Source organism: Suncus etruscus, chromosome 15, assembly GCF_024139225.1.
Source record: "Suncus etruscus isolate mSunEtr1 chromosome 15, mSunEtr1.pri.cur, whole genome shotgun sequence".
NCBI classification, from domain to species: domain Eukaryota; kingdom Metazoa; phylum Chordata; class Mammalia; order Eulipotyphla; family Soricidae; genus Suncus; species Suncus etruscus.
The window spans coordinates 21,895,458-21,917,945 of NC_064862.1; the positions used below are offsets into that span (position 1 = coordinate 21,895,458).

The following is a 22,488-nucleotide window of genomic DNA, read 5'->3' on the forward strand; positions in this document are numbered from 1 at the left end:
GGAGATCCCCATGGACCCCTCCCCTTCAGCTGTGTCATGTCCCCACCTTTCCATGAGCCTCCTTGCCCCATGGAGCTAAGCTGGACACAAAGAAATGAAGCAAAGGAGAAAGTATAGGCCCCTTCTTGTTGAGCTCCCAGCTCTAAGACACCCCAAAAATGAAAAGCAGTAGATACCCAAAGAGAAAACCCAGCACCCCAACCTCACTGCTGCCTCGTGTTTTCTTCCAGAGCCTTCAACCATGGCCTCCGACCACCAGAACCCTGTGGGCAAGGGGCATCCTTTCAACCCCAAGGTGGGTCCTCTCCCTGTGCTCTGGGGTTGGTCTCTCCCCATCCTGGGGTGCCCCTATAGGAACCTAGGCTTCAGTTTCCCCACAGCCTCCTAGCAGGCTCCTGCCCACAGCCTGCAGGTCTGGAATCTTGGTGACAACTTCCGGTCTTGGAGACTTGAGTTTCCTTCCTACGCCTTCCCCACAAACCCAGGGGCCTTGGTGCTCCCCAAGTCTGGGGTGGGCTCCATGAGGGCCTTGTGGATGGGAGGTAAAGGTCACTCCCGACTTCTCTCTGGCCACATGACCTGTGCGTGTCCTCTCTGAGCCTCACTTTTTTCCATTTTGAGCGGGAGGAGAATGAAAGGAAGGGCCAACAGGTGAAGGTCAGGGTGAGGAAGCCCCAATTTCCAGGCTGATCCAAATGTCCTCACCACGTCATCTCCCTCCAGACTTAACTGCCTGGCAGCAGCACTGGGCACCTGCAATCTGCTGCCAATCTTGACTTGCCACCGCTGCAGGAGGCCCTGGGCTTGGACCCAGCCTGGATGGGCCCTTGAGTCTCTTATGAGGGACTCCCCAGCAAGGGATGCTGAAACTGATGCAGGGGACCCCCTGGTCCTGCCTCTAGAGGGCTTGTTTGCAAGAACAAACAATTAAACCAAGAAGTAGACCTGTGACTTGGAGAGCTTCGAAGCAGGAACCGTGGGATCAGGGGTTCTCAGGGGACAAGGTTCTGCTAGATTCTGGGTACACGCTGCCTGCCACAGAGCCTTGTTTATCAAGATTCTGGTGGCACAGAGATGGCAAAGTCCTGATCTCGGGAGACAGCATGGGCCAGGCTGGGCCGTGAATGCCCATTCCAGGGCCCGCTTCCTACTTCTTTGTGATCTGACTCTGAATCGGACTTGGGACCTGCAGCCAGAGCCTCCATTGGTGCTGTGACCCCCACACCAGAGCAAACACTGTGAAACTCACCGCACCCCCTGCTCTCAGGCCTCACATCCCGAGGAGCTGGGTTCTGTCTTTAGTTTCCACTTTACAAAAGGGGAAACTGAGGCTTGTGAGGTGAAACACAGGCTCTAGCTGGTTCACCACAGGGCTGGGCTGTGGGTGGACCCTGCCAGCCTCCCTGAGGCAATCTAAGACTCCCTGCACTCGCGCCACCATGACGGGTCCCCTGCTCCCCTTTGCAGATCATCTTTGAACAGGAGAATTTCCAGGGCCGCTCGCAGGAGTTCAGCGGGCCCTGCCCCAGCCTGAAGGAGACAGGCGTGGAGAAGGCGGGATCCATCCTAGTGCAGGCCGGCCCGTGAGTGGGGGGAGGGGGTCTCATTCCTGGACTCTCTGTATGTGTAGGGGGAGAGAGTGAGAAAGGGAAGTGAGTGAGTCTAGGAGTGCATATGAATGTGTATGAATCTGTTTAGTTGTATACATATGTGTGTGTGAAGTGTGAGTGAGTTTGTGAGTCTGTACTCTCAGTATGTGGATGAACAAGGCAAGGATGAATGGGGGCAGCTAGTAGCTCAGCCCCCCCAAGGAGGCTGCACTGAACCTGTCCCCCGCCCTGTCCACACGCCCTCCCTCCCCTCTCTCTGCCCACCGTGCTCTCCCTCCCTCTCTCCCTACTCCCTCTCTCCCTCTCCACTGCAGCTGGGTAGGCTATGAACAAGCCAACTGCAAGGGGGAGCACTTCGTGCTGGAGAAGGGCTAGTTTCTGCGCTGGGACGCCTGGACCAGCAGCCAGAGGACCGACTCCCTCAGCTCCCTGAGGCCCGTCAAAATGGTGAGTCCCTCCCTGCCCCACCAGGTCTAGCGGGGAAACTACCCTGACTCTGTTGTGCCCCATCCATTGGCAGGGCCTTCCTGCCTATGCAGGGTCCTCTTGCTTCCCTGAGTCTCTGTTTCCCTCTCTGTAAAATGGGGCTATTGCTACCTGGGACATACTCAATTTGAGAGCAACCCTCTGGGGGGGGGGGGCAGTAACAAAACTTCGAAAGGCTCCAGGCAGGGGGTGCTATGGACTTGGTTATCAGTGTGGATGAGTTTCCTGCCTTCAGCTAAAGCTCAAAAGACCTCAGCTGAGCTCAACACAGAGAGAATCTCTGAGAGTGAGCTAAAGACAGTCTCGCTTAGGGCCCTTGCTTATCATGTGTGAGGACCTAGGTTTGATGCTAGGCATGGGAGAAGGGAAAGGGGAGAGGAGGAGGAAGAGATAAAGGGGGAAGAGGGAGGTCAATGAAAGAGGGAGATGGGGGGGATGAGAAAGGAAGGGGTGAAGGAGAGAGAAAGGAAGAAGACAGTTCTGGCCTCTGAGCCTGTTCACAGCTTTTAGTACCTCTCATCTTGAGTCTAGAACCAATAATAGGCAGTTAATCTCTAGTGAATCAGAACCAACAATACTCAGTTCATCCCCTCAAATCTTCCAAGTCTAACTAGCTGTCCCCTAAGCCCAGTAGATTAGAAAACCCTGAGCTGAGCATTAAGCACACCTGAGTTCCTCTGCTGCCTCTAACATTTACAGCTGTGTGTCCTAGGACACTTGTCTTTGCCTCTCCGAGTCTCTGTTTTCTCTTATGCCAAAATCCTTGCAGTATTCAGGGAGATGGGGAGAAGATGACTCAGAAAACTGGCTCAAGAACAGGATGATAAAAGTTGGGAGATGAAGGAAAGTCAAAATCCTGCGAGCACTGATCAGAAGCACTCACATATATGTGTACATGTGTCGATCATGGCTGCTACTCACTTTGTAACTGTTGTTATTTTTATTTTGGGGCCACCCCCAGTGCTCAAAACTTACTCTTGGCTCTGTGTTTAGGAACCACTCCTAGTAGTGCTCTGGGGACCATATGGGATGCCAGAAATCAAACTTGGGTCAAACATGTGTAAGGCCACCTGTTGTCCTAGTTTTTTACTATTTTTATTGTATATACTGTCCCCCTACTGTTTATTTTTAAACAGGGAGAGAGAGAGGCTGGAGTGATAGCACAGCAGTAGGGTGTTTGCCTTGCACATGGCTGACCTGGGATGGGCCCTGGTTCAATCCCCGGCATCCCATATGGTCCCCAGAGCCTGCCAGGAGTGACTTCTGAGTGCTGAGCAAGGAGTAACCCCTGACCGCTGATGGGTGTGGCCAAAAAAGGGGGGAGGGGAACTGAGGTCATGAGAAGCGAGATGACATCTCTGAATGAAATCCACCCCTCAAAGCATCGATTTTGGTCCTTGGAAATATCTAGCATGTGTTTGGGTCAGAATGTTAGTCCAGAAGGCAGGCTGCTTGCTTACCTGGCATGAGACCGACCTGGGTTCAACTCCAGCAACACACATGTTCCCCTGAACCCCACCAGGAACGATCCCTGAGCACAGCAACAGGAGTGAACACTGCTTGGTGTTGTCCCCCCAAACGAAAAGAATTCAACAGGTGCTAAGCATTAGAGGGAGGATTTGGATGCAGGAGCTAAGGAACCAACCAACCCTACCCTTCACCCTCTGCCCTCACCCACCTCCTCCTCGTCCTGTGTCAGCAGGATAGCCAAGAGCACAAGATCATTCTCTATGAGAACCCCAACTTCACAGGGAAGAAGATGGAGGTGCTGGGTGACAACGTGCCCAGTCTCCACACCCACGGCTTCCAAGAGAAGGTGTCATCGGTGCGGGTGCTCAATGGGACGTGAGTACAGACCAGACCAGCACGCTGAGCACTGAGCCCTGAGTTCTGCACCTGTGCCCAGAGGCCTTCCAGATCCTTGCTTCCCTCTGGGCTTGGGTGGGAGTGAGGATCACCTCCCAGGCAAGGGTTTAGTCCCCTGGAGGTAGTCAAAATTTACACTCAAACTTGTCTGAGGGGCAACAGTCCCAGCTGTTTATTGTTCATTTGTTTTGGGTTTGGTGGCCACACTTGGCAGTGTAAAACATGAGACCCAGGGAATCAAACCTGGGTGCCAGGCCAATGTCTTTCCACTCTCAGACCCATCCCATCCCAGCAGTTTGGAGGTGAGAGAGCTTGACCTTCAGCTCAGCTGCACAGACCAGGGTTGCCAAGGAGGAATGGGGATGGGTGCAACCACGCAGACGAGGCTGAGGGCAGGGAGGATCACGCTGCCTTTGACCCACGCTGACTTGAACACTTTGCTAACACAGGAAGACCTCGGTTCCCAGAACCAGTTAGCTGCCTTCAGCATATTCCCTTCCTGTCGCCATCTACTCTGGGGAATTTCTTTTTGCAAAATCTGGAGCCTGACGAGAGCAATAGGACAGTGGGGAAAGTGCTTGCTTTGCATGTGGCTGACAGTTTAGTTCCCGGCAATCCTTATGGCCCCCAAAAGCCCTACCAGGCGTGATCACTGTGCACTGAGCCAAGAGGAAGCCCTGAGCAAAGCTAGATGTCACCCCAAAACCAAAAAAAAAAACAAAAAAGTCTGAAGCTCTGTGTGTGTGTGTGTGTGTGGTGTCTCCACAGCAGGGTAGCAGTTTACACCATCCTGTGAGGCCAATACAACACTCTAGTGTACATGAGCTGGACGCATCAGTATGTTTGGTCCCGGAACCCCTAAGCAATGTGAAGACCCATGATAGATGCTGGCAACTGTCACAACTAACTTTGCACTCCCCAGAGAGCCAGTTTATCAACTGTTATCAGCCAGTTATTCTGGCCCTGGGGAGGGTCATTTCTCAAACTGCAAAGCACATGCAAGGTTGTGCATCCACAGGCTCCTGGGTTTCTTCATGCCCGTTCTCCTACTTTCATGGGTTCGACTAGAGCTGCCCAGGCTAGGATCCTAACTGAGGAAAGAAGGAGCTGAAGTCCCTGGCATGTGTGCTAGAAGGGGAGTCTGAGGACTCTACAGATCCAGATCGGCTGGAGCTCAGGAATGGGGGTCAGCACAGAGGTGTCCCCCAGGGCTGGCTGGTCTGGTTCTCATAGGCCAAAACTGGGCGGTGTATGGAGCAGAGAAAACAGACTTCATCTTGGGCTCCAAAGACTGAGAGACCCCGATAGCCACATGTGTCCATCACTACCCGCAGGTGGGGCGTGGTTAGGAAAACAGGGCTGAATCTTATTTCTAGCATGGTCATGTGTGAGAATAGGTGTGAGAACAGGTGTGGGAATAGGTGTGAAGACAAGTGTCTGGACAGGTGTGGTGTGGTGTAGAAAGGTGGGAAAACACAGGTGAGGGGGATGCAGGATTGGCCCAGGGCTCCTGAGCCTCTGAGATGTCTTGCAGCTAGAATGAGGGTTGGGATAGGAGAGGACAAAAGCCAATTTTAGTGTTAATTTGAGTGATCAAATGATCACCCCCTCTCGGGCCTAGCCCCTTTTTTGAGGTCCTGAGCAGAGGTGGTAAGGGGATAGGGCTCTGGCTTATTATCCTGGAAGTGTGGCATGGCCAGCCCCCTGTTTCTAGCCATTTGTCCTGTGTCTCCCCACCCTCGATCTCTGGTCCTGCAGGTGGGTCGGTTACCAGTACCCTGGCTACCGAGGGCAGCAGTTCCTGTTGGAGAAGGGGGACTACAAGGACAGCACTGACTTTGGGGCCCCTCATCCCCAGGTGCAGTCAGTGCGCCGCATCTGTGACATGCAATGAAACTCACGAGGCACTTTCCACCCCTCCAACTAGTGCCCCCATTTCCCTCTCCCTGGGAGCACTGTTGCCCAGGATCCTACCCCCCAAAATGCCCATAGAATAAAGAGAGTGACTTGCAAGTTGCCTGCTTTTATTGAGGGGGGAAGGGGAGAAATGAATTTTTCACTTTCTTTTTTCTTCTGTTTGTTGTTATGTTTGTTTGCTGGGCAACACCCAGCTGTGCCCAAGGCTTACCTACTCCTGGCTCTGTGCTCAGGGATTACTCCCAGTCGGCTCAGGGGACCACATGGGCTGCCATGTCAGCTGCTTGCAAGGCAAGAGCCCTTCCCACTGTACAATGTCTCCAGCCACTCACTGTTACTTCTTCTGGCTTATGACCCCTGTACTGGCTGAATTGATGGCCTCCTGGCTCCCCGTTTATGCATAGGGACTTGGGGGACTAGGGATGGAACCCACAACTTCTATGTGCAAAGCACAAGCTCCAGCCCACTGAGGTATCACTCTGGACACCCTGACTTACTCCAGGATGTGCAATGCGTGTCTCAGCCCTTCCAAACCCTCCTCACCAATCCCCACATTACTGTTCTCCCACTTTGAGTCTGGAGGGGCTTGGAGGATCCACTGGAGGAGGCTTTAGCCCCGTGCTCCCCACCTGAGAGAGAGGCTTTATGAAATAAGTCCTTGCTAGTGTGCTCCCTGGTCCCTGCACTCATCTACCCAGTCCCATTGCTTACTACAGTAGTAACTGAGGGGTCCTAATCCCACAGGCCTGGGATCATGCCACTCTGTAGCCTGTGTCTGGAACAGGAGTACTGGCAAGTGGTTGAAGCTGTGTCTCAGAGGATCGATGTTTCAGCATGGAATGTGGGAAAAACAGGTCCATCCTGTCATGTCAGTGGGGATGAAATGAGGTCCCCCAGCACCTTCCATACAATTGTCCACCATTTGCTTCTTGTCTGCAGAGCAAACTAGGCTCCCTAATTTGCAGCTGCTCCTTGTTTTGTCATTTTGGTGGGGCAAGTGCTCAGGGCTTACTCCTGGCTCTGCACTCAGGAATCACTCCTGGTGGTGCTCAGGGTGGATCACATGTGGGGCTAGGATTGACCTGGAGTCACCACATACAAGGCAAGAACCTTATTCCTGTACTATCTCTCACCCAAAATTACATTTTTTCATTTTGTTCTTGGTGTCTTCTGCTGGAACAATTAAAAAGAATTTTTCAAGGACCACACCTGGCTGTGTTCATGACTTATTCTTGGCTCTGGGCTCAGGAAACACTTCTGACTTGTGATGATGCTTGAGGAATTACACAAGATGCTGCGGATCAAACCCAGATAGACTGCATGCAAGGCAGTGCCTTTTCTGCTGGTGCCCTACGCATTGTTACTCTCACCTTTCGTTTCCTTTTTCCTCTATTATTTACTTATTTCCTGTAGGAAGTACATGCTCAACTAAGTGGAAGTTAGTTCCACTTTCTCTGGTGTGGAAGGAAGCAGGGACAGAGACAAGTCAGAGACATGTCCGAGGAAGAACACGGGCTTTCTACCGTTTTCCACACTAAGTAAGTTTTTGTGCTTTCACAAAATTAAGTATTCCAAGGTAAGCACCAGCTAGAAATTGGCACTTCATTATTTATTTTTGGGAGGTGGACTTATATGTGGGGGTGCAGGGATAGAACACCCCACCTGCATGCCAAGCACAGTCTCATCCTGCTGCGCTGGTTTTTTTTTTATAAATTATCTTTATTTAAATAGCGTGATTACAAATATAATTGCAGTTGTATGATTACAGTCATGTAAAGAACACCCCCCTTCACCAGTGCAGGATTCCCACCACCAATTTCCCAGATCTATCTAATCCCCACCCCACCCACACCTTTACTCGAGACATGTGGGGGGAGGTCGAACCCCTTGCTGGTGGTCTGTGAGTCCAAGAGTAACTCCCAGAGAGAAAGATTAAACCTCATTCTCTCGTCTTCCTCCTGGAAGAGACCCCGGCAACAAATCCACCACAAATAATTCACTTCAGACAAAGAAGTTAGGGGACCAAAGGTTTGGCAAAGAGAGTTTCTTGACAGTCTGACGACAGCTCAATCAGCCATCCGACCCAGCCGTCAGCTCTGGCCAAAAAGCCCCTATAGCCTCCCCCACAAGCTCTTTTATTCTTTCTTAATTGCCCCCACCTGGAAGATCCAGGTGGGGCGACAGGCAAAATTTACACAACAGTTTCAGCCATCTACGGATGACAAAGCGGGTCTAGAGCATCCAGGGTGTTTCAAGGGCAATGAAATGGGTTCCAGTGTTGTGTCTGCATGTCCCCTCTTCAGTAAGGGTGCCCTAAGACGGGTGATAAGTCCATGCTCGCCTACACACACTTCCTCTGTCCTTCCTGGCTGTCCATGCCTGCAAGGTAACCCGTCCCCAGAAGCAGAGTCTGTCCTTAGTGATGGAAGAAGCTCTTGCCTTATAATCTGGAGGTATGGAGGTGCCAGATCCTATCTCTCCCCTGCACATGCTCTCCAGACAGAACCCCGCCCAAAGGCCCCTGGCACCCTTTTTTCTGGAGCAGTGCCTTACCCGTCCACACCCTTACAGAAACCAGGCAGGTCACTGAAACTCCTGCAGTCACGGAAGCCACAAAGGTTCGGGAGCTGTAAGATGGCCAGGATGAGCCATTACCCATGAGACAGGCCACAGTGGCATCCTGGGGAGCCAGAGAGAGCGCCTGGGTTCAAGTGTGTAGGGGGCCCTTGATTTGCTCCCCAGCACTTCATGGCTACTGAGCACTGCCAGGGTGGCCCTCTAGATCACTACTGGGCCTGGCCCCTAGAGCTCTTAGGCCCGGAGCCAGATGCGGTGTGGCTTTTGAGTCCCACCAGCCTGCAGTTGAGCTCTGTGGAGAGTGGTCTGGACCTCTGAGCGTGGCCAGTTGTGACTCCTGTTGAGGGAGGAGAAAGGAGCCAGAGAGATTGTAAAGCAGGTTAGTTGGGTGCTTGCTTTGCACAGAGACAATGTGGGTTCAATCCTCGGCACCCCATAAGCCCTGAGCACTCTCATACATGTGGGGGAGTGGAAGGAAGGAAGGAAGGAAGGAAGGAAGGAAGGAAGGAAGGAAGGAAGGAAGGAAGGAAGGAAGGAAGGAAGGAAGGAAGGAAGGAAGGAAGGAAGGAAGGAAGGAAGGAAGGAAGGAGAGCTGCAGGGATAGGGCAGTTAGGTACTTTCCTTGCACAGAAGGAACCCTGGTTTGATCCCCAGTACCCAATGGTCCCCTGAGTGCAGAACCAGGAGTAACCCTTGAATACCTCCAGGATGCCCCCTCCCTAAAAGAAAGAAAAGTTGGGAATAACTATTGTTAGGCTTTTATCGTATAGAATCAGGATCTTTTAAAAAGAAAGCAAAAGTGAAAAGAAAAAGGATGGAAGGAAGAAAGAAGGAAGGAAGGTTTGTTTTAAGAAACTAAAGTCCAATATCAGGGCTTGAGACATAATACAGCAGGTTGGAGGCTTGCTTTGCAAGCAGTTGAACCAGGTTTTGTTTTTTTGTTTTGTTTTGTTTTGTTTTGTTTTTGGTTTTTGGGCCACACCCGGCGGTGCTCAGGGGTTACTCCTGGCTCAGAAATAGCTCCTGGCAGGCACGGGGGACAATATGGGACACTGGGATTCGAACCAACCACCTTTGGAGTTGACCTAGGTTTAATCCTCAGCATCTCCTATGGTCCCCTGAGCATGCCAGGAGTAATTTCAGAGCTCAGAGCCAGGAGTAAATCCTGGGCGTCGCCATGTGTGGCCCCAAAACAAAGCAAACAAAGGAGTAATTCCTGAGTGCAGAGCCAGTAGTAACCACTGAGTAGTGCTGGGTGTGGCCCACTTCACACTAAGTAAGTAGGTGAATAAATAAAGTGCAGTCCTGTGCACTTGTGAAAAGAAAGACCTTCCAGCACCAAGAATGTGGACATGACTCATGTCCTTAGGGTTGAAGAGGACCCTCAGGTGGAATGTTCTTGCTCCCTCTGACGCAGATGCTTCCCATCTGCCTCGAGTCTTCGTGGCCCCCTGCCAGCCCTAAGAACCATCCCCCTGGAGCTCGGGCTTGAGGGCCCAGTGGGCTGACAGCTACTCCCTCTTTTCCCAGAGGCCCTTGCTCTCGGCGGCTTCCCAGCACGCAAGAGAGAGGCTGAAGCGGAACCTCCCCCATGGAGGTGCTATGCCCAGCAGGGGGCGCTCGGGCCGCCTGGAGCAGCACCAAGGGGCGGGGCTGGGCGCTAAGAGGTGTGGCCTGATCCGGGTGGGCGGGACTAAGGCGCCACACGGCGTGATCTAATCCAGTCGGAGGCTGGGCGAGGCCCCAGAGGCGTGGCCTAAACGGCCGGGGCGGGGCGCCAGGAGGCGTGGCCTACTCCGTTCTGGGCGGGGCCTCGCGAGTGGGGCGGGGCCTCGCGGCTCGGCATAGCTTCCGCGCGCACCTGCGGCGACGGGCCCGTCCGTTCCCTCGAGGCGGCCGTTGGGTCGGAGCGGTCGCCGGCGTCGTCGTCGTGGCCTGGCCGTGGCCGTGGCCGCGGTAGAGGGAGCCCGGGGACGAGGAAGACGCGGTGCCGGCTGGATTGGGAGCGCGGGTGCCGGCCAATGGACGGGCGGGCCGGCGGTGGCACTGGCGGACTCGGCCCTGCAGACTCCGGAGCGGCCTGGACGGGACGCGGCGGGAGCAAGAGGGCGGCGAGGCCGAGGGCAGCCGGACCCGGTGGGAGGCAGCGAGTGGGGGACGGAGGCTGCGGACAGGGGAGGATGGCGCAGCGAGCATGGCCCTCCTTCCCTCCCCTCCCCTTCCCTTCTCTCTTGTTCCCTCCCCTCCCCTCTTCTTCCCTCCCCTTCCCTCCCCTACCCTTTCCCTTCCCCTCCCTTCCCCTCCCCTCCTCTCCCCTTCCCTTCCCTTCCCTTTCCTTCCCTTTCCTTCCCTTTCCTTCCCCTCCCCTCCTCTCCCCTCTCCTTCCCCTCCCCTCCCCTCCCTGATCACAGTCTGGTCACAGACTGAAGAAGAGTCACAAGGTCATTGAGTGCGTGGTGTTGGTTGATGGAGAGAGGAATACCTTTGCAGCTCCTCAGCTGCAATGAACCCTAGAGTAGGAATGGGAAGGTGCTGTGCAGATTATGAAGCATTCCTCTGCAGGAGTGCATGTACCACAGTGAGAAGCCATCAAGGTCGATGTCAACACCCACATCGATGTCCAGCAATGGATCTTTTGGAACCTAGAGGGAGAAGCACTGTCACTTTAGGGATAGCTTGAGGGAGCCAGACTCTGGACCCTATTCCCTAACGGCTACAGGCAGCAATGTCTGCTCTCGAGCATACACTGCTTTGGCCTACTGCAAGCGACAGGCAGCTGACCAAACACCAACGTGTCTTTCTATCTGAAGGATACCACCACGCCGGGAAGGACATCACCAGAACCACCAGGTGATGCCGAGTGGCTCCCAGCTGAGGATAGGCCTTTGGGTAAGTTGATCTCTGGAGCCAGGATTCATATCCCCTCTTCTGTTGGTCACGGCCTGAGGAAGAGTCAGGTGTTTGTCAGTGCCTGGCTGGCAATGTCTGATGATGTGCGTTGATGAAGAGAGGAATATCTTGGCAGCTGCTCAGCTGCAGTGAACCCTAGAGAGGGAAAGGGCAGATGTCTTCAAGAGCACAAAGTTTCCCTCTGTGGGAGCGCATCTCCCACAGTGAGAGGCCTCCTTGGGCAACACCCACATCCAGGCCGGAGCAGTGGAGCTTCTGGTCTTTCGAGGAACAGGTCCACGTTGAGCACAGTCTTCCCCCTGGGGACTGCTCGAGGGACGCAGTCCCAGCAGCCCAGACAATGCGGTGCAGTACTTTGTCAGGGCCAGGTAGAGTTGTTTCTGGGCCAGTTGGAAAATTGTAAGGTTTCTGTCAGCCACCCAGCATTTTCCAGGCATTCCAGGATCAGCCCTGAGTAAAGAGGCTTGGGAAAGCAAGCATAGAGGTGGTTTGGGAAGGCGTTGCACCCCTGAGACAGTGTTCCCTAGAGAGGCATGGCTATGCACAGCAGAGCCTCGGATGGTGCTCCTTGGAGTTCATTGGGAATAAAGCCAGAAAAAGGTGGCCTACATGTCTGTTGCTCTTTCACAGACTTTCCATATGGGGGCCAATGACATTCCTGGAGACAGAGAGCACTATGTTTCTTGCCTTAGCGTTTCCCAACCACGTTCTCTACCTTCAGAAAAGAGTTGGGGACCAAATGGACAGACTTGTCTGTTCCATTCTCCCTGGACTGAAGTGCAATGATGACGATGATGTTCTCTGTCTCTCTTGTGGGCAACTGAGCCGGACCAAAGAATGGGGTAGGGGATTGGGGTCTTAGGGTAGAGTAGGAAAGGAAAACGGCTTTCGTTGGCTGGCTGCAGGAAAGCGTTCCCAGGTCCCTGTCGGACAGTCCCTGTGTTTGATACACTTAGGGGATCGCCGGCTCACCCGGGAAGAAAAAGCGGCCATCCTTGATGACTTGATCCAGTCCCTGCCTCCTCTCCCACTGGCCACAGCGGAACAAAATCAGGTTATTCATTCACCCAGCAGAACAACTTGTCTCCTCCCTTGTTTAATGGGAGGATCCGTAATTGTCCTCTACTTGCCGTTGCCCTGAGACAAACATGTCTCCCACCATGAGTGTCTGCACCTCCCCTCTCCCCAGAATCTGCCCTTATGGTTACAGTCCTGAAAGTAAGCTGAAAGCGAGCAACGTACACTGTGTGCCTTGTGGCATCACACCGCTGTTCGGTAACCCTCGTCCATGCCTCTATCCTGGTCCAAACGAGCTCTCCAAACCCTGGGCCAGCTCTCTGGGCACAGGCCTTTGACACTAGGTTGCAGCATCCAAGGAGGATGATGCCTCTCATTCTCCTGGGTGTTCCCTTTCCCTGAGGCTTCATCAGTGACTTTCTCAACCACCTGTGTGTCCCCTGGGGAGAAAGGTCCTTGCGCATTGCGGCGGCGAGGCGGGTACCACACTCCCAGGTGATGGCGAGAACATGGGATTTCTGGGGAGCTGTTCTGAATTGAAGTCTCCCATGACGTGATGTGCCCACAGTTCCACGCTCTCATACAGGCTTTGCTTCGGGTTCATAGCCACAAGAAGGGAGGCACCTGCCTACATAACATGGGCAGGATGTCTGGTTAGAGCAGACAGGCCAGGGGCCAGGGGGTGTCAAGGCGTGCGATGTGAGAGAAAACTCAGGATTCATCAGAACCAGGCAGGATGGTTCGGGCAGCAGAAGACTTGAGCCCGGACTGTGGCCAACCTCCCCATCGCCCCCCACGCACCCACCATAAAAAGAGTCCATAGACACCAAAGCCAGACTCTGGGCCCTATCCCCGATTAGTTGCAGGCAGCAATGTCTGCCCTCGAGCATACACTGCTTTGGCCTACTGCAAGCGACAGGCAGCTGGCCAAACACCAACGTGTCTTTCTATCTGAAGGATACCACCACGCCGGGAAGCACATCACCAGCACCACCGGGGGTTGCCGGGTCAATAGAGTGGCTCCCGGCTGAGGATAGGCCTTTGGGTAAGTTGATCTCTGGAGCCAGGATTCATAGCACCTCTTCTGTTGGTCACGGCCTGAGGAAGAGTCAGGTGTTTGTCAGTGCCTGGCTGGCAATGTCTGATGATGTGCGTTGATGAAGAGAGGAATATCTTGGCAGCTGCTCAGCTGCAGTGAACCCTAGAGAGGGAAAGGGCGGATGTCCTGAAGAGCACAAAATTTCCCTCTGTGGCAGCGCATCTCCCACAGTGAGAGGCCTCCTTGGGCAACACCCACATCCAGGCTGGAGCAGTGGAGCTTCTGGTCTTTCGAGGAACAGGCCCATGTTGAGCACAGTCTTCCCCTGGGGACCGCTCGAGGGACGCAGCCCCAGCAGCCCAGACAATGTGGTGCAGTCCTTTGTCAGGGCCAGGTAGAGTTGTTTCTGGCCCAGTTGGAAAAGTGTAAGGTTTCTGTCAGCCACCCAGCATTTTCCAGGCATTCCAGGATCAGCCCTGAGTAAAGAGGCTTGGGAAAGCAAGCACAGAGGTGGTTTGCGAAGGCGTTGCACCCCTGAATGTGTTCCCTAGAGAGGCATGGCTATGCACGGCAGAGCCTCGGATGGTGCTCGTTGGGAATAAAGCCAGAAAAAGGTGGCCTACATGTCTGCCGCTCTTTCACAGACTTTCCATATGGGGGCCAATGACATTCCTGGAGACAGAGAGCACTATGTTTCTTGCCTTAGCGTTTCCCAACCATGTTCTCTACCTTCAGAAAAGAGTTGGGGACCAAATGGACAGACTTGTCTGTTCCATTCTCCCTGGGCTGAAAAGCATCGATGACCATGATGTTCTCTGTCTCTCTAGTGGGCAACTGAGCAGGACCAAAGAATGGGGTGGGGGTTGGGGTCTTAGGGTAGAGTAGAAAAGGAAAACAGCTTTCGTTGGCTGGCTGCAGGAAAGCGTTCCCAGGTCCCTGTCGGACAGTCCCTGTGTTTGATACACTTAGGGGATCGCCGGCTCACCCGGGAAGAAAAAGCGGCCATCCTTGATGACTTGATCCAGTCCCTGCCTCCTCTCCCACTGGCCACAGCGGAACAAAATCAGGTTATTCATTCACCCAGCAGGAACAACTTGTCTCCTCCCTTGTTTAATGGGAGGATCTGTAATTTCCTCTACTTGCCATTGCCCTGAGACAAACATGTCTCCCACCATGAGTGTCTGCACCTCCCCTCTCCCCAGGATCTGCCCTTATGGCCAGAGTCCTGAAGGAAGCTGAAAGCGAGCAACGTACACTGTGTGCCTTGTGGCATCACACCGCTGTTCGGTAACCCTCGTTCATGCCTCTATCCTGGTCCAAACGAGCTCTCCAAACCCTGGGCCAGCTCTCTGGGCACAAGCCTTTGACCCTAGATTGCAGCATCCAAGGAGGATGATGCCTCTCCATTCTCCTGGGTGTTCCCTCTCTTTGAGGCCTCAGCGGTCACTTTCTCAACCACCTGTGTGTCCCCTGGGGAGAAAGGTCCTTGCGCATTGGGGCACCGAGGCGGGTACCACACTCCCAGGTCATGGCGAGGACATGGGTTCTCTGGGGCGCTGTTCTGAATTGACGTCTCCCATGGCGTGATGTGCCCGCAGTTCCACACTCCCATACAGGTTTTGCTGCGGGTTCATGGCCAGGGGAAGGGAGGCACCTGCCTACATAACATGGGCAGGATGTCTGGTTAGAGCAGACAGGCCAGGGGCCAGGGGGTGTCAAGGCGTGAGATGTGAGAGAAAACGCAGGTTTCATCAGAACCAGGCAGGATGGTTCGGGCAGCAAAAGATTTCAGCCTGGACTGTGGCCAACCTCCCCATCGCCCCCCACGCACCCACCATAAAAGGAGTCCATAGACACCAAAGCCAGACTCTGGGCCCTATCCCTGATTAGTTGCAGGCAGCAATGTCTGCCCTCGAGCATACACTGCTTTGGCCTACTGCGAGCGACAGGCAGCTGACCAAACACCAACGTGTCTTTCTATCTGAAGGATCCCACTACGCCGGGAAGGACATCACCAGCACCACCGGGGGATGCCGGGTCAGTAGAGTGGCTCCCGGCTGAGGATAGGCCTTTGGGTAAGTTGATCTCTGGAGCCAGGATTCATAGCACCTCTTCTGTTGGTCACGGCCCAGGTCCCCCTAAGCCAGGAGCGATTTCTGAGCACATAGCCAGGAGCAACCCCTGAGCATCACCGGGTTTTTGTTTGCTGATAAATTTTGGTTGTTTTTACACAATAGACAGGATGAGGGATTCCAGGGGATAGAACTGCCTTCTGTCCTAGCCTAGTGCGCCTTACTGTTTGCACCACCGCTCCGGGTCCAGGTCTGATTATTTTTTATTTCCACTCAATATTCATATGACTAATTGCTCCTGGTACCATCCATTCCCCCCCCTCAAGTTATGAGGGAAAACAAGATGATTCAAGTTCTGTGCTTCTGTTGGAAAAAGAAAAGGAAAGGAAAGGGGAAAGGGGAAAAGGAAAGGAAAGGAAAGGAAAGGAAAGGAAAGGAAAGGAAAGGAAAGGAAAGGAAAGGAAAGGAAAGGAGGGAGGGGGGAGGGAGGGAGGAAAGAAAGAAAGAAAGAAAGAAAGAAAGAAAGAAAGAAAGAAAGAAAGAAAGAAAGAAAGAAAGAAAGAAAGAAAGAAAGAAAGGAAAGAAGAGAGAAAGAGAGAGAAAGAAAGAAAGAGAGAAAGAAAGAAAGAGAAAGAAAGAAGGAAAGGAAGGAAGGAAGGAAGAAAGAAAGAAAGAAAGAAAGAAAGAAAGAAAGAAAGAAAGAAAGAAAGAAAGAAAGAAAGAAAGAAAAGAAAGAAAAGAAAGAAAGAAAAAGAAAGGAAGGAAGAAAGAAAGAAAGAAAGAAAGAAAGAAAGAAAGAAAGAAAGAAAGAAAGAAAGAAAGAAAGGAAGAAAGGAAGAAAGGAAGGAAGAAAAAGAAAGAAAGAAAGAAGGAAAGGAAGAAAGAAAGAAAGACGAAAGAAGAGAGAGAGAAAGAGAGAGAGAAAGAAAGAAAAAGAAAGAGAAAGAAAGAAGGAAAGGAAGGAAGAAAGAAAGAAAGAAAGAAAGAAAGAAAGAAAGAAAGAAAGAAAGAGAGAGAGAGAGAAAGAAAGGAAGGAAGGAAGGAAGGAAGGAAGAAAGAAAGAAAAAGAAAGAAAGAAAGAAGGAAAGGAAGGAAGGAAGGAAGGAAGGAAGGAAAGGAAGGAAGAAAGAAAGAAAGAAAGAAAGAAAGAAAGAAAGAAAGAAAGAAAGAAAGAAAGAAAGAAAGAAAGAAAGAAAGAAAGAAAGAAAGAAAGAAAGAAAGAAAGAAAGAAAGAAAGAAAGAAAGAAAGAAAGAAAGAAATTTAGGAAGAGGCTATTTTAAAAGAGGAACACATACATGGGCTGAAGCTCTAGGACAGTGGGTAAGGCACTTACCTTGCTTGTGGCAAACCCAGGTTCGATCCACAGCATCCCATATGGTCCCCTGAAAACAGCCAGGATTGATTCCTGAGTGCAGAGCCAGGAGTAACTCCTGAGTACCACCAGGGGTGTGACCCAAAAAAGAAAGAGGGGAGAGAGAGATAGAGATAGAGACAGAGAGAGAAACAGAGAGAGTGAACTTTGAAACTTTCTTCTGAGAGCATGGGCACTTCCTCTTCTTCCAACTCTGTATCCTTTCAGGAGGCCATGGATAAGTGCCGGCATGGGAACACAAACATCGCCATTGTCTCCCCTCACACCCCAGCCATTGCCACCTGGATGCTTCTTGTGCCCTTTCTCCAAACCCTGTTCAGTGTTGAGTGTGAGCATTGTGCACAAACACAATAAACTCGTAAGGGTCTCTCTTGTGTCTTGTGGGTTCTGGGCTGCCTCCAATGAATTCTCAGTGCTCTGGTCAACTCAGCCTGTAAGTACATTGTTTTTGAAAATCTTTTGAGGAGTTTCAAACTTCCAGGAAAAGCCACACATGGGGAGCAAGTGGGTGTTTGAGCACCCAGTCCTGTTCCTAGTCTGTTGAGCCTTACGTCCTGCGGCCACTTCAGTACCTCACTGCTGGCCACTGGGACTAAGTAACTGGGTATTTGTTGGCTTCCTGCGGGCCACTGGGCACTTGTTCCCCACTCAGTGTGATTTTGTTTTCTGTGTGTTTCTCTGTAAAGATGCTTATTGACTGTCTGATTCCTGAGGATTGAACCCAGGACCTATGGCACTCACTCTCCTTCACATATTTTCTATATACTTTAGATATTTTCTAGCAAGGCCTGTCACAGCCCTGAGGTGAACTTGGGTAGGGAACATGGCTTTAGATTGTGAAGATGTTGGTGATGCTGGAGAACCAAGAGAAAACAACCTGTCTGGGAAGGTGGCTCAGTGGCAGATTCTGCACCTTTCATGGGTGAGACCCTGGCTTCAATTCCTGACACCAAGGAAGAGGGCAGAGTTGCGTGCGCAGCCTCTACAAGGTGGGCAGATTCTCAAATACTGAAACTGAATTAGGAGACCAGGGGCTCTGATCTTCCCCTGAGCACAGCAGAGGTTTTGGACTCTTTTTTTGTTTGTTGGTTTTTGGGTCACATCCAGTGGCGTTCTTGGCTCGGTGCTCAGAAATCATTCCTGGTAGGCAACAAGGACCATATAGGATTCCCGGATACGAACCATCATCCATCCTCATTCGGCTGCATGCAAGGCAAAAGCCCTATTGCTGTGCTATCTCTCCAGCCCTGTTTTAGACTCTTTGTGCCTAAATACAAGCAGGGGCTGAGTGTCAGTGGGAGAGCACTTGCAGACATATGAGAGGCCCTGAGTGCAATCCCTGGCACTCAGAAGGAGGATCTGCCTCAGACCTCTCAGCCAGTTGACAGTCTCTGCAGAATCACAATTTGATCATCAAGTTCAGGCTTGTGGCAGGGTGAGCAGAAATATTTCCCTGTCTCAGTGAGCCAAAGGTCTTCTGAGCCAAAGGTCTTCTGTTTTGTTTCCTGGAGCAACACCCACTGGTGCTCAGGACTCACTCTGGCAGGGGATTTGGGGGTCCCCACTAGGGATAGTGTGGTGCAGGGGGTTGATCCAGGGTGACTGTGAGCAAGACAAGGCCCCTAACCCCTGTGTTATTCCTCCGGCTCCAGACTTTTGTGTCTACTGTGCAGATGCAGACTCTGCAGGGTTTCAGGGCTGCCCTGGGTACCCCAATGTAAACCCATGTGTTCCAAGGAGATGCCACTTGCCTTCCCTGCCTGAAATCCCGTCCAAGCTTCCACTGCTTCCTCACTTCACCTCACAACACGCATGCTTATTTTTGTGTGTACTCAGGACAAAGATTGGCCAGAATCTGCCTGAATCAGGCTCCCCCTCAACCATTCAGGAGGCAGCATGAGCACCTCATTGGTCTAGTACTAGATGGACAGGGATCTTCATTTTACAGGTGGGGAAACTGAGGCTCAGAGCAGCAGAGCACATTCCTCAGGGCCCAATCAGAGGAGACAGGAAAGAGGAGGTTAATCAAATAATCTAAGTTTTCAGGCGGGGCCAGAACCCTGCTGGGGTGGTGAATGAAACTTCTTTATTCTGGCTTAGTCAGTGCAGCAAAAATCCCTTTGGCTGGTTGGGGTTAGAACCCAGCTGTTGGGTGGGGTCCCCCTACTGCACCCCCACCCCAATTCCCTACCCAGCTCCTGAGCTGTCAGATCTTGCCCTATGCCTTCAGAACATTAGAGCCCAGTGTGGAAAGCCCCTTTTTCCAGCCATTGCCCTGTTTCCCAGGGCAGGGATGAAGTTTGAGCCCCAAAGTCAGTCTCTCTTTAGCTCTTTGCTGTTCCATTTATTTATTTATTTATTTATTTATTTATTTATTTTTGGAGAAGACACACCTAGCAGTGGTCAGGGGTGACTCCTAGCTCTGAGCTCAGGAATCATGTCTGGTGGTGCTATGGGGACCATATGGTATGCTGGGGATTGAACTCATGTTGGCTGCATGCAAGGTAAGTACCCTACCCACTTTAGGGCTGAGCTCTCCAGTCCATTTATTTCTGTTTTTTTGTTTGTTTGTTTGTTTGTTTTTTGGGCTACACCTGTTTGATGCTCAGGGGTTACTCCTGGCTAAGCGCTCAGAAATCGCCCCTGGCTTGGGGGACCATATGGCTAAGTGCTCAGAAATCACCCCTGGCTTGGGGGACCATATGGCTAAGTGCTCAGAAATCGCCCCTGGCTTGGGGGACCATATGGGACGCCAGGGGATGGAACCGCGGTCCTTCCTTGGCTAGCGCTTTCAAAGCAGACACCTTACCTCTAGCGCCACCTCATCGGCCCCTTCTGTTTGTTTTTGGGCCACACGTGATAGTGCTCAGGGCTGACCCTTGGCTCTGTGCTCAGGGTTCACTTCTAGTGAGCTCAGGAACCATGGAATCCCAAGGCTTGAACTTGAATCACCAATGTGCAAAACAAGTGCCCTCCCTACAAGTACCCTACCTACAACTGGTAAGACACTTGCCTGGCACAGGATCTAATTCAGTTCAGTCCCTCGACACCTATTGTTCCTGAGCCCTGCAGAATTCTGCACACCTCAGGGTGTGGTGTGACACAAAACTAAAACAAATTAGTAGGGGGAAGCTAGTCTCAGGTCCTAATGGTAATTTTCTTTTTTCTCTTATTTTCAAGTACTGTTTTAGAATTAAAGTTTAATTAATGGGCCAGAAGATGATTCTGTGGGCTGGACATGTTTTGCACGTGAGAGGCCTGGGTTAGATCCCTGGCACTACATGGTCCCCCCACTAGTAATTCTGGGAATAGTCTCTGAACATTGCTGAATGTGGCCTAAACACAAACTGGAAAAAAAGTTTTTAAAATGTTTTTTTTTTACTTCATTAATTAACTAAAACAAATAGAGGGACCAAGAATATAGCTCAGAACCAGAACAAAAGCATTCTTTTTTTTTTTGGGGGGGGGGTCACACCCGGGAGCGCTCAGGGGTTACTCCTGACTCTACGCTCAGAAATTGCTCCAGGTAGGCTCAGGGGACCATGTGGGATGACGGGATTCGAACCATCATCCTTCTGCATGCAAGGCAAATGCCCTACATCCATGCTATCTCTCTGGCCCCGCAAAAGCATTCTTTTGGGGAGAAGAAGGGGTTTGGGCCACACCTGGACTACTTATGCAGACACTCAGGACTTACTTCTGGTTCTATATTTAGGAATCACTCCTAACAAGCTCAGGGGACCATATGAGATACTGGGGACAGAATCAGGGTCTGCCAAATGCAAAGTAAGCACAATACTTGCTGTGGTATCTCTAGCCACAAGCAAAGAATTCATATGAGGCCCTGGGTTCAGACTGAGGCACAAAAATTCATCAGCAGCATTACCACCATTTTTCCCCCAGTTCCAGGGCCTTGCACATGCAAGGCAAGTGCTCTACTGCTGGGGCCGGACAGATAGTACAGTGGTAGGGCATTTGCCTTGAACGTGGCCAACCCTGGATGGACTCTGTTTTAATTCCTGGTATCCCATATGGTCCCCCGAGCCTGCTAACATCTGAGCACAAAGCCAGTGGTAATCCCTGAGTGCTGCCAGGTGTGACCCCCGCCCCCAAGAAACAAAAATAAGTGCTCTACTGCTAAGCTCCATCTGCAGTCAACAACAACAATAATAATTATAATAAATGCATCTCTACAATAGACTTTACATATAATTACTATAAATAAAAGCCCCAAATCAGGTATCTTAAGAACTATAAAATAGGGCCCGGAGAGATAGCACAGCAGTGTTTGCCTTGCATGCAGCCGATCCAGGACCAAAGGTGATTGGTTCGAATCCCGGTGTTCCCTATGGTGCCCCGTGCCTGCCAGGAGCTATTTCTGAGCAGACAGCCAGGAGTTAACCCTGAGCACCGCCGGGTGTGACCCAAAAACAAAAAACAAACAAACAAAAAAAAGAACTATAAAATAGGGGCCGGCGAGTAGGCACTAGAGGTAAGGTGTCTGCATTGCAAGTGCTAGCCAAGGAAGGACCGAGGTTCTATCCCCCGGCGTCCCATATGGTCCCCCCAAGCCAGGGGCGATTTCTGAGTGCTTAGCCAGGAGTAACCCCTGAGCATCAAATGGGTGTGCCCCCCCAAAAAAAGAACTATAAAATAAAAGCCAACACTAAGCCTAAACCGTCTTGGTATAGAATAGAAATTAGTAAGTGTTCAGAAAGGTGGTCATGTAATATCAGTCCAAATGGGCACTTTCTTTTTGGTTTACTCAGAATTGTAAATGAACACACTAGCTGGTGCTCAGGGACTATTCTTGGCAGCCTCCAGATACCATATGGGGTGCCTGGGATTTAACTGGATCTAAAAGGAGCAAGGCAAGCTCCTTCCTCTTTGTACTGTGTCTGAGGCTCTTTATAGTTTCTTTGGCTGTCTCGTAAAGCTTATCTATACCCCCTAAAATTATCATTTGTCCCAACTTAGGTTTGTGATGGTCATGTGGATTCTAAAACCTTAATTCTGAATTCTACTCCAAATTCCAAATAACAGTCACTGCCACAATGGAAAGAGGGTGTCCTAACAACTCAGAGTCCATCCCAGCTGTGCTCACTTGGGCTGGGGTCCAGAGCCTTGGTTGCAATGTCCAAAGCCTAAGCCGCTGGCAATGTGCACTCCACTGTCAGGCATCTTGGCATGCTTGGGTGGTCAGGGTAGCATGGGCCTCTACAAAGCCCGACCCTACCCTCTGCGCCTCCCACAGGCCAGACTGATGCAGAAGCGAGGTATGGCACTCAATAAAACAACAAAAGAGATCAGTTGTTGCGTGGTAATGGTTGAAAGCCAGGAGGCTTCTTTTGGAATTGATAAAAGTATTCTCCAAGTGACTGTGGGGATAGTGATGGTCGCATAATTCTGCAAATATACTGAAAACCAGTCAAGTATATGTGATAAGAGAAGGGTCCATGGGAAGAGATTTTGAAAGTCTCTGATGCAGCACGAGCGGCCTCTAGGGGTTGTAATAAATCAAGAAGGGACATAGGTTACTTTTTAGATATTTGGGGAAAGTTTTAAAAATTTTAAAATAGGGGCCATAGCGGTGGAGCAAGCTGTAAGGTGTCTGCCTTGCT

General features: G+C 51.5%; 1 pseudogene; it reads left to right on the forward strand.

Moving 5' to 3' along the window:
• Positions 1–241: 241 nt before the first annotated feature.
• Positions 242–5,889, forward strand: LOC126030652 (beta-crystallin B2-like; annotated as a pseudogene).
• The last annotated feature ends 16,599 nt before the right edge of the window (positions 5,890–22,488 follow it).